Genomic DNA, 12,404 nt, shown 5'->3' on the forward strand with positions numbered 1-12,404 from the left:
AAAGTTGCCGACAATATGGTTATTCTTCACTTTTACTAACGGATACCTTCTACAAATATAAAAAATATTAAGATTTATATTTGTAGAATTGTCTTTGGATTATGCTCACTTTGTGTAGAAGTATAAGTTTATTTCAACAGATCTTAATTCACCTCTGTTATTTAAAGCAGTTTTTCTTTTTCCTTTATTATAATATCTTCTCTATTTAATGTTAACGTACTTTTGACCCAAAACCATTTTCATTTCGTTTCTACTAATATGGAAGGGACGTCCTATATGATAAGTACGACCACAGTACCCCTATAAATTTCAGAATAAAATAATTTTAGAGTGTTCCAAGTGTTTCAAATCCGTACCTAGTGCTTAAAATTAAAAGCAATAGTATAATTACTTTATGTAAAATTATATTGTATCGCCAAGATGTCGTAAAGAAGATAGGTGCTTATTTTTTTAATGTTTAATGTTTTGGTTAAAAAAATTAAAATAATTTTACTCCAACATAAGTGGTCCATCAATACGGATAGAATAATAAATCTATGATAACATTATGACCAAGTTAACCGACAATATATTTATCTATTATTAGGATATTTTCAATGTGATGTTTATTATTTTTGGCTAGCTTGGATGATAAATTAATTACCTCGCAAACAGGAGCATAGTGCGGTAGTCTTTGTAGAAACAAGTAATGGAACAACGTGCTTTGTGTTTATTATTTTGTACTATAGCCGTTAATATAAAATAGGATTTTATTGACTTGTTATTTTAGAATTAACGTCATCTCCGAAAGCAGTTTAGAATCTGTTACAATGTAACCGATTCCAAACAGCCGTAAACTTTTATTATTAAAAATTACAATAGGGCAACAATTATACTATTATTACTATTTTACTATTTTTTTATATTAGAAATTTAATTTAAAAATAAGGTTTCAAAGAAAAATAAATAATTAGATTAGTTACTACGAAATTAAATAAACTTAACATATGTAGACATAAAACTAGTCTATTCGAATCGATTATCCTAATTATGGGTTACATACCTATACGGTTGTATATACTAGAATTTTGTTAAACTGGCTGATCTTCTACTATAAATATTATTATTTTCATATTAATTACTTATAGAAATAGGTTTTTTAAAAATAATCCAAAAACTTTCCTGAAATTGTCTAATAAATCGTTCCTCATTAAGTCAAAGTCAAAATTGGTAATTCGTCAAGTATACTTTTGTCTGCTTATTAATGTAAAAATTTTAACACTATTCCGTTAAGTTAAAAACTACTTGAACAAAACAAGGAATATAACAGGTACATTTCTTTTACTCTTTTAATCAGTTTCAATCTTGCAAAAAGTTACACGTCGTTCTAATAATATAGACGTTAACGTTTAACATATTTATAATGTCGAAAATTACTTGTCTGAAGGACTAATTCCAGATAAGGTCCTCTTCGAAGTAATAGGCTTTATTCACTAAGTATATCTTAATATTTTATTTAAATTTATGAAAAGGCATATCCAAAATATCCGGTCATCATATTTCATTTAGAAGTAGTAGTTAATCCACATGGATAAACTATATAAAAATATTTATTTAAATTTTGGTTCTATAGGATAAATATTAAATAAATGTAGAAGGCTTATTGAAAGCAACACTCCAAATTTCTGAAGATCTAACCTCTCTAAATCAATTTAGATTGCGCAAATTATAATTCATATTTTTCTCAATGACGGCTTTATCGTTGAGTAATTGAGTAGGTATTTGGTTATTTAATGGGTACTAACTATATCAACTGTCACCCACAAGCTAATTATATACACGGTCGAATAGATGTAAAATATTTCTATGCAAAATTTTAAATAGCAGTGATTTAATAATAAAAGGTAGATAAGTAATATGAAATTATCAATCTCTTGGAATAGATATGCATCATTATATTCAGTTCGTATCTAATAAACGCAGAATCAATTTATTAACAGCGTAGTCATATAATTAAGGCGTACACCTACTTGTATATTTGCCTAATAATTTAATTGTGTATAACAGCTTGTAGTCCGTAGCTAGTAGTAAGCATTAGGTAGGTATATAGTCCAATATAGGAACCAATATTAAATTGTTCCCATACGGTTTATTCCTATCTACACATAAAACAACAATAGAAAGCAAAAACATTTCATTGTATTTTTTTAAACTGTAGTTACTTCATACCAATAATACATAGTGAATAACTTGAATGACAAATATAAACTACTTTTGTTAACCAATTCTGTGGTATAGTACTGTGGTGTAGTATATTTTAGTTTCTAGGGTTCAACGAAACGGCATGTGTTATAAAATAATATTATTTTAGGGTCGCGACCCCATTAGTCCATATTTCCATGTCCATATAAAATTAAATGAAATATGTAATTACAATAAAATAACTGTTTTATTGATATTATAATTTATGATTATAGATTTTTTTGTAATACATACGTGATAACATAAAGAGATGTTATATACATATACAGAATGAAATGTTCGACATGTTTAGACAATATGGTACAAAAAAATATAGAATACAACATTTTATAGTTTTTGAAAAAATTTAATTATACAGTCCATGTACGGATTTTGTGGTCAGGTTTTTTAACCAATCATGTTATATTTGTATTTGCATACATATATTTGTGTAAAATTTACTTATTTTAAAGATGATTTTTTCCACTTTTATTTTCTAGATCTAGATATAAAAAAGTTAAAAAAATTAGAAATTCTGGGTGGGTTTTCAATTATTTTTATACTGCTAAACTCTTACTATAGTCATTGCAATTTTTTTCGTTTCTCTTGTAAATGAAGATAGCGATTTAGATTGTTTTTATTATGAAGAAAAGAACAATGATTGTAGAATCTTAATGATTTTTATTAACTGTTTGCGACGCCCTTTGACAGTGCCGTGACGCCTTGGGCATTTCGGCGCACAGCGAAGCAACGACTTTCCTAGATGAACTCACTGGCGAGGTCGATTTTAAAAATATTTTATTTGTACTGCAAAATACTTTCATTAAATAAATACATGTATTTAATTCAATTTATACCTTAATATCGACAGTATCTAGAGTACAAAAGTATGGAATTGATATAAATAGGTACTTATGATTTATATGTGCATGGAAATTAATTTTCATATATTATGTCATGCAATTTAGACTTATCTATCAGCGTTGATAAAAAAATATAACTACCATTCTTCCAAATCCGACTGAATATTTTTTACCTATCTATCTGAAATGGTAAAGACATATCGTGTAGTATTCGTATTTGGGATACCATGACTATCGTACCTATAATTTGTAATATTAGTGATGTTTTTCATGGCAATTAGTGACAGTCCTCTTCCGCATTCCGTCAAGGCAGGCAAGGCAAGGCAAGGCAGGCATATACGCGTCGGTAATCAGGGTTGCCAAGCTTAAAATGTTCGGCTTTGTACAAAGAACCAAAAGTTTCGTATATTGAATTTGGCTATACATAGTACCCTGACTGATTTCCATAATAACGTCAAAATCTTGTTCCCAACTTTACCAAGACTAAAAATGTCCATGTATAGAGGGCCAAAAATGCTCGTACCTGTACGACGATTCTCTTATGGTAGGCACACCTGACCGAAGTGTGACTTAGCGTGGCTTCTTGCAATTCCAGTCTTAGTAGTTTTCCAAGGATACTTTATGATATTGATAGGTTTATGAGATTCCAATCTCATACCGGAATACATAATTGGAACTTGAAATTACATCGCTATTTAGCAATAAGGTAAGCGCCTAATGATATTGCCTCTTTGTCTTGGTCATTATAATATTAGATATACCTTTTTAATAATAATTGTTTATATTAATGTATTTTTTGAGAGAGGAATAAATAAGATTTTTAAATAAATAATTTCGCACCCTTAAATTAGGTTCACAAGTTAGAAAAAGTAGTAATAAAATTCGATATCAAATCAATATTTTTATTAACAAAAATATCAAGATTACTTGTAATATGCTGTTTAATCGCCGGATTAAGACTTCACGGTACGGATGTCCTTGTGCATGTAACCAGAACATTTGCCAGATGTAAACTGACAACTGTGGAAGCAATAAACATGAAGTTTCAAGATGTTCAATTTCCCTTTACCCGCGTCAACAGAAGCCTTCAGTTCTTGAAACTATAAGCCAATGAATTATGCAAATAGATGTGGTGTGGATTATAAAGAAACTTTAAAAGCTATAAACTCTTCAAAATTATTTTAGATTATCGTTGACTGTGTGTATATATGAATATGTTTTATATGTTTAAGGTAACGAACGTCATAGAATATACCTACATATAAATATTACTTTAACATGTTGATTTGTTGCGTTATTTTATTTTTTTAGATACTTCGAATAAAATACAGAGTTATAACTCTATTCTTTTATTCGGTCGAGACAGATAAACTATATTCTTATAGCGATTGGTTAGAGAATAGTAGATTACAGATTAAGTAATTCAAAGTAGTGAACCTGTTGTTACGAGTACATGTAGATTATTTTACAACTCCTTAGAACAAATTTCATAAAAATGTTGGAAACATTTTTAAAGGATGTATTTTCTTTAAGGTACTATAGGAAATAGGGCTTTTTAATTGAGACAACTTTAATCACTTCTATATTTATCTTTTATTTTAATACTAGGAAGCCAATATGCGTCCGCTCTTTACAGTGTACAAAACAAGAGTGAGGGACCGTCTTACAGTGGTTATAAAGAAAATACCTCAATATAAATATATATCATAGATATAATCTATTAAGTCACTCAATCAGTTGAGATGTTAATTTTTGCAAAACAAATCATCAAGCAGCTGTCGCTGTCTGTCCCTATGTATGCTTAAATCTTTAAAACTACGCAACGGATTTTGAAGCGGTTTTAATAGTGATTCAAGAGGAAGGTATATATATAGTAGCATTATGTATATAATAGCTAGTAAATAAATAAGATGCTGATTCTATTTTCTGTATAACGGAAGTTAAGTTTTTATTAACATAATAAAATTTATATAGGTACCTATTAGAATAGGACATTTTAATATTTTTCATTGTATATTTAGGCTTCATTTAGGCTATCATAAAACTTCTAATTTGAAGGCCCCGAAAGAACGCAGCTTATCTTATATCTGAGAGAGTTTATTTACGCGTTTTGATTTTTCGGGTAATTTCACTAGAAACTTATAGGCATTCGTTCTGGCTTGATTTTATGATTAAACTTTGTGTTGTTCATCTGGATAAACAATTTAAAATTCGGAGATAAAATGTTACGTAAAAGTTGAAGTTTATTCTTTCGTTAAAGAAACTTTTTAGTTAGGGACCTTCACTATTATATATGTGAGGTAATTTCGAAATATGTCTATCCTTTGTCACAGACTTGCGTACTAAATTTTATCTGTTATCTCTTAAAAAGTTACTGTATCAGTACTTACATTATAGTACTATATTTTTGTTCTGTAGATGATATTCTGTCAACATTTATAGTTATAAGTTGCTTTTTAAAGAAGCTGATAATTATATAATTATCTACTTTATAATAATTTTCACTTTATTATTGATTAACTGGAGACAGCCTAAATTTTTTTTTATAAACCGTTTTACGAATTGTTTAATAAAATAACAAGTTGTTTTTTATTTTGTTATATATTTTAACTCTATTGTGATGCGACGACTTCTTAGATTATGTAAGTGTTATGCCGTGACTCATGAACTCAAGTACAATACGAAAAAGAGCGAGATTATGATATTTAAGTGAGGGATTAAAAATATTACTTTAGAACCAACAGTTACTCTGGCGGGAAATCTTTCAAATATTTGGGTCACTGGATCACGGAGGACTTATGTAATGAAATGGACATTGCTAGGGAATGGAGGTCGAACGCAGTACAAAACAAGTTAAAGGTACGCTATTTAAAGAATTTTCACAGTCCTTTTACACATGTAGCCTGTGGATGAACTATACAAAGAGGGCATGCGTGTACAATACAATAACACATTCCGAGTGCTGATGGGTCAGTGCGTCTAGTATATTTACTTAAGTAAGTGTAGGTAGTTTTAATGTCATCATTCGCAAGCGTGGTGCTTCACTACTCAATAGCATCGGTCCGTTGTGTCTCTTCGCTGCTACGGCGCTGGATATTTCTTATGAAGAAATAAACCTGCTCCGGACTAGCGGATCGGATCCGGGGTCGATGTTATTATTAATAAGTTTTGTGTTCATTTGTTATTTTTATGTTTTTGCTCCTACTGTTACCTTTAAATTTAAGACATTGTCACTAACACTGTGATATGATAATAATTTTAATTAAGTATATATTATTATCTAAATAATACATACTATTGTGTATAAAAGATACAACCTAATTTAACAATCAAGACTAATGTTCACATTGATTCATTTAAAATAATGAGTGTGTGTAAAATGATGAGAATTTTTTTTGGTAAAGTTATACTTGTTTCTTTTCGAACTATGTACGAGTATTATATACTAAATATCATTGCAGTTAAGACGCTAAAGATAATAATGAACAAATAAACAAGCTTACATCACGTTTTTAATATTTGTAAGAATATAGTGTAATAATGTAGTTGGCATAATAATAATATATTAGTTATTCAGCCTGGCGTAAAGGTAAATAAGAAAAAGCAAAGGTAATGGACTTTTTATTCAGTTTATTTCGTGTTTCTGTAAATTTCTACTTACATTTGATTGAGACTTAGTTTAAATTCTGTTCAACCAATAAAAAATAAAATTAGGTTTTTTGACAGTCGGATCAGATGTGCCCTTGTTTATACACTGTCGTTACATTCCACTTAATCGTAACGAATTCTTTTGTAAATATATTCTTGTACTGTCATACTATCAACACATAGCAATTAGCATACTTAAGTTTCACCTTAAGCTATTGAATAATGCAATGGTCTAGTACTAAGTAACTTTGATGTTTTCTGTAAATAAATGCATTCTAGATTTTATATTACGGATTACCATTTCAGTAAAAATTTACATGGAATAGCAAGGCAAATATGAAACCCAATTTGTACTAAAATAAAAAAATTGCGAAAATATATCGTAATACAAAATATCGAAAAGAGATATTTTTAAAGTGAGAATTTCTCCTTCTCTTAAGAAGTTCTCCTTTTGATAATTTTGTTCAAGCTTTGACATTTTTTACTTTTTGCAGGGTGATTCATGACTTCGACCGAAATTACACCCCATTATTTTTTGATATATGACTAGCGTCCAGTTCACCGACTCGACCTCGCTTAGATTTAATAATTTTACAAATATAGAAAATATCTATCTAAAGTTTTGGATAATGGAAGGTATTTTCAATTAGATGGAGTTATTCAAATCAACCGTGTAAAAGCTTTAAAATATACATAATTCGTATTATTCATACTTTTTCTCAATATCAGTATACATATTATAAATCAATATACATATGGACGTGTGGCAAAGACTTCCAACTTTTTTATTTGAAGAGTTTGTTTTTAAATATTTTATTATTTTAGAAATAAAGTTCAAAATGATGTGAAAAACATATTAGGCGAAGTATCTCAGGCGTTAAATTCTATTGAATAAGTTAGAAAGTGAAATGTACAAGTTGACATTACTGTCACGATGTCGGCCGATTTGTATTGGCACCGTTGGGCGCACCCCTGAATCTACAGGACGCCGCTTTCATTCTCTACCAGTGCTAGTGAGAGCAGCCCCGGTTTCAGTCGCCACTTTCCCGCCTCCGTGCGAGTTGTAAAGCCGCACTGAACTTGAGTGGGATTTTCAACGATTATTTCGCGTTGTCGAGTGTGTAAATTGACTTGGATGTTGTTTAAATTCACTTCTAAGTAGTTGTTGAAATCTACATATTATTTCGACTGTGTATTTGTATAACATTATAAGGTGATCAAGTTTGTTTTAAATTTTTTTTTCGTGAAAGTATCGCATGCAACGGATTTAGTTATCATTAAGGTATGTACAGTAATTTATAAAATAATTAGGTGTCTTAACTGGCCAGTTTTATAAATGTGATAGATTTTAATACGCTCAGATAAATATAAATACAAAAAAAAAGTTATATATTTTTGAACCATTAAAAGACTCTAAAAAAATAAAAGTATAAAAAAAAATTATAATTCGTTACGGTTATCAATCTATCATAACTACATTATTAATATTTATAATATTATTTTATTTATATAATATTTCGTGGTATTGTCATAATAATTTCCAATATTACAGGCATAGATCATTATATATCTACTTGTAATTTTAGCCAAAATTATGTCGCCTTCGATTATTATTCCTCTTTTATGCCTTATATATGTTCTTCCGGCAGAAATTATCTGTTTTCCTTATCGTACTATTACTATTACTCTTTATTTTGGGATGAATTATTAGGGATACGTGTTGGTTATCATAGCAAAAAATTATAAGTATTGTAAGTACTGTACTAGTTTGCGAGAGAAAATTACACTTGGACGAATAGAAACTGTTATGGCCAACGGTTATTTGCTTGTAATTTTAAGACTACAAAAAGACAACTACATATTTATTTTGATGTAAACATATTACAACTGATGCAATGAATTAATTCAATGTTTAATGGTTTCAAAATTACTTATATATTACCTTTGTCAAATAACTACATACAATATATTAGTGATGTAAGTTTAAGATTGTTAAGATTGATATAGTATTACATTAATTATATTTAAGGTTTATTATTGATCAATATCAGAAAATAGCTAAGTAATTACTAACTGACAGTATCTACCATATTTAGAAACATTTCCCAATGTTTAACTTTGGGGTCGAGAAATTTCATTAATCGAATCTTAAATTTTAACCCTTCGAATCCTCGCGGATCGAGTGTAGGATCCGGAGTGGTAAATTTTCCCAATAAATATTATTATTTTGCAATTCAAATATTTCTTCTATGCGGCCGAATTAATTCAGAACATTCCTTTTGTTAAAATAACTTAAAAAACGGATCTAATATGGAACGTTATGAATGATTTTTGTCTAGGTTTGTGTGTCTAAAAACAATATTATTATAGCACATAGATAATATTTCAGTTATTCTGTTATAAAAGTTATAAACACATTAATACTTTGTGACGACAATGTACGCCTGTATCTAATTCAACATACTATACATAAATTGTATGTTACAGTATCTTTTTTCCAAAGAAAATAAAAAAGGCTCTAGGTTGATTACTCTTTAGGGTTCTATAGTCAATAAATAACATATGGTTGTGTACAACCCTTATAACTGTGTTATATGTATTCATTTGTTTGTGTATCTGACTATGTCGTTTTGCTACGGGTTTACAAATATTGCGGCCTATACCTATATCTAAAAATTAGTAGTTAGGGGTGAAGAATTAAGAATAAAAATATTTTTTATAAGTACTTTGAAATAGTATTTTTTTAATTCTGTCACAATTAAGTAACAATAACAGTTTTTGAACTTTCTAACAGGACATCGAGTGTTAATATAAAAATATTTTTTTATATAGGTATCTAATAAAATGAGAAGTTTTGTTTACAATCAATTTAAAGAAAAGACATAAAACGAGTGTACCATTTTATTATTACAATAAGATTTTTTTATGATTCCATGAGTTTAATCTGGTGTGAAATTAAAGCGAAACGGACTAAAACTTTACCCTCTAGAATTACTTTGATATTCCAGAATATTGATTTCAAATAAATACAAAATTGTTTTAAATGTGCGAACAAGGTTTTAAATAGGTACTTACGGAACCTTTATTCTTTTATATAACACGCTTTTAGTCAGAGATAAGAGTATAAAGCTCGAAACTCGGCTGTTGGAGTGAAACCTAATTTGGCTTAAATATATATTTACAGTGTATATCGGGCTTTCGGAATATAAACAATATTGAAACTCAATGATGCAAATAATAAGGGAATGGTTAAAACAAATTGTATTTGACTCGCTGTTTACTTGTACCTCCGAGGGTTTATAGTAAGCCCATGGAGTTTCTGTGTGCGAATAAAACATCTTCAACACAAAATCGCAATTGTTTTACTTCTTTTTAATAATATATGCATCACAAACAACATAAGTATTTTGTGTGTATGTATATTATTTTGATTATAATTTTTATTTATGTAACTAGATTGGATAATTGGATATATAGGATATAAGCTGATGACCCATCTGATGATGAGTGGCAACCGTGGTCTATATAACTAAACAACACTATGGACATGTGACGCCCATGGTACGATCATGCGTTATACACTCTGTGCTTTAACTTTCACTGTCCTATTTCCACCTTCAAAGGAAACAGCTAACAAAGCAAGTTGATTCACTGCTGAAATAGGTGATGCAAAGGTGCTAAAGTTAAAGTTAAAAAAACTTTTAACTAGGTAAGTTTGAAGTAGGTAAGTAAACTTTGTATATATTTCACGAATATTGGTGCATTTAGTTACAGAATATAATATCTCAGGACAACTTACACAGCGCCAACTAGTCCCAAACTAAGTAGAGCTTGAATTATAGATACTAGGCACCTGATATAAATTTTGGTATAGAAATAATACTTTGCACCGAGAATATTGCCAACCAAGTCTAATCGAAAAGAAAACCATCTTCACAAAAAAAAATCAACGACAACGCCTCGCGGGCTTCTTGAGGCCCGCGCACACACGCACCCTTTAGTTTTTATATAAAGGTAATTAGCTACTTGAAATAATCCCACTTATGTTTAACTAACTATTGTTTTGTTGGTATTTAATTGTTAGATAATTCATTCATTTATTCACAAGGATTTCAATTGTTTATAGATAGGTACATTTATATTTTAGATAAAGGTAAGAAACCGAAAATGTATCAAAATTATTAAGTATATATTAAATATTTTTTTTGTAATACATAAAAATAATTTTAAAAACACCCAGTTTGATACAAACAATCATGCTATTGAATACAAAATGTGTACCGTGCGCAGAATGAAACCCGCGACCATCGGAATAAAAGCGGTATACTATACCTTTAAAACACCAAGGACTTTTAACGAAATTTTTTATACATTAGCCTGTGTGAGTTTACAAAAATTTATCGTAAGGGACTGACCATGACATTGCCTCATTTAGAGGCAAAACACGTGTTGCAATACGAGTGAGGTCGTAGATTGATCTCTAATAAATAATGAAGATCATGGAACCTTTACTGGTCGTGATCATCCCCCATACTAGGCACGCACGTAAGGGCCAATAGGGGTTAATAGTAGCAATTCGGTTGTATACTACCTATATATAGTCGTTAGTCGTCTATGTATATTGGTAGTATACAGCCTAACTTCAGAATCATAAGGATTGAACGTGATCCAATCGTGACAGGAGGCGAGTTTATCGTCGTCTCCAGGATTAATTTGGTTTATTATCGACGTTTTCCACTGAAAGGGATTTAGAAATTAAAATGCAGAAAGTTTGGGACCAACAGGATAAGACATCAGGACATTTGGAGGTCGATAATTCGATATAGGAATAATTTAATCAAGCACAATTATCTTCATCATCAATACTAAATATATACATTTGTAGAATACAATATATAATGCTAGATTTATACGTGATTGATGAATCGATCTGAACAATAGTTTTAGCTGTTATGTAATCATCATATCGATCAACATTATTGGTGGAATCATTAATCATAGAAAATGGATATTACTCGTAGTCAGGATATCGGATAACTCAAATCTCAAGAATTTACTATAATGATGATGAACGCAACTACTCCGGGTCACTTTATTACGCGTAATGAAAAAGAGGAAAAAGAAGCATTTTTTATTACCAAAAAATTCTGAACACGCAATAAATATTTGCTAGTGAACAAATGTGATATACCTTTCTTGACTTCGTGGAAATGACGCCATTCACCATTTTTTTATAATTTTGTGTATTTTAGTAACGATTTATTACTTTATTAATTAATGCGTGAGAACTTTTATAATACTCTTATAAATCTTCTTACTTTATTTTGAGGTATACATTAGTTTTTAATTTTGAATGCAGTATGAAGTTTGGAATATGATTGTATTTAATAAATATTTAATTATATCTATAAATATGAAGCATAACTTATTTTTATTACAGGTTATATATTTTAATAGAACTATGGTGTTTTATAGATATCTAAATAAGTGATTTTTTTCCTTTGTTTAGGTGAGGTATTAGTATTGTACATATACCACTTATAAAATAATACAGAGATATTCCATAATAGAAACAGAAATAATTTTTATTCATATAAACTTAATATTTGCACTTTTGATTAGTTATATTTTTTAATTTACAACACATTCGGAAAGCGGACTCATCCCAATAAC

At 29.2% G+C, this 12,404-nt stretch overlaps 1 protein-coding gene across 1 annotated transcript in view; it reads left to right on the forward strand.

Annotated features, from left to right (window-relative positions):
• Positions 1-7,759: 7,759 nt before the first annotated feature.
• Positions 7,760-12,404, forward strand: part of LOC131853580 (trissin receptor-like) — a 96,939-nt gene continuing 92,294 nt past the window's right edge. The window contains exon 1 of the mRNA XM_059204510.1: positions 7,760-8,013. The gene's annotated coding sequence lies outside the window, so the exon portion shown is untranslated. The remainder of the gene's footprint in view (positions 8,014-12,404) is intronic.

This window comes from Achroia grisella, unplaced genomic scaffold (assembly GCF_030625045.1).
Source record: "Achroia grisella isolate CSIRO2021 unplaced genomic scaffold, CSIRO_AGI_Agris_v1 utg903, whole genome shotgun sequence".
Lineage (NCBI taxonomy): Eukaryota > Metazoa > Arthropoda > Insecta > Lepidoptera > Pyralidae > Achroia > Achroia grisella.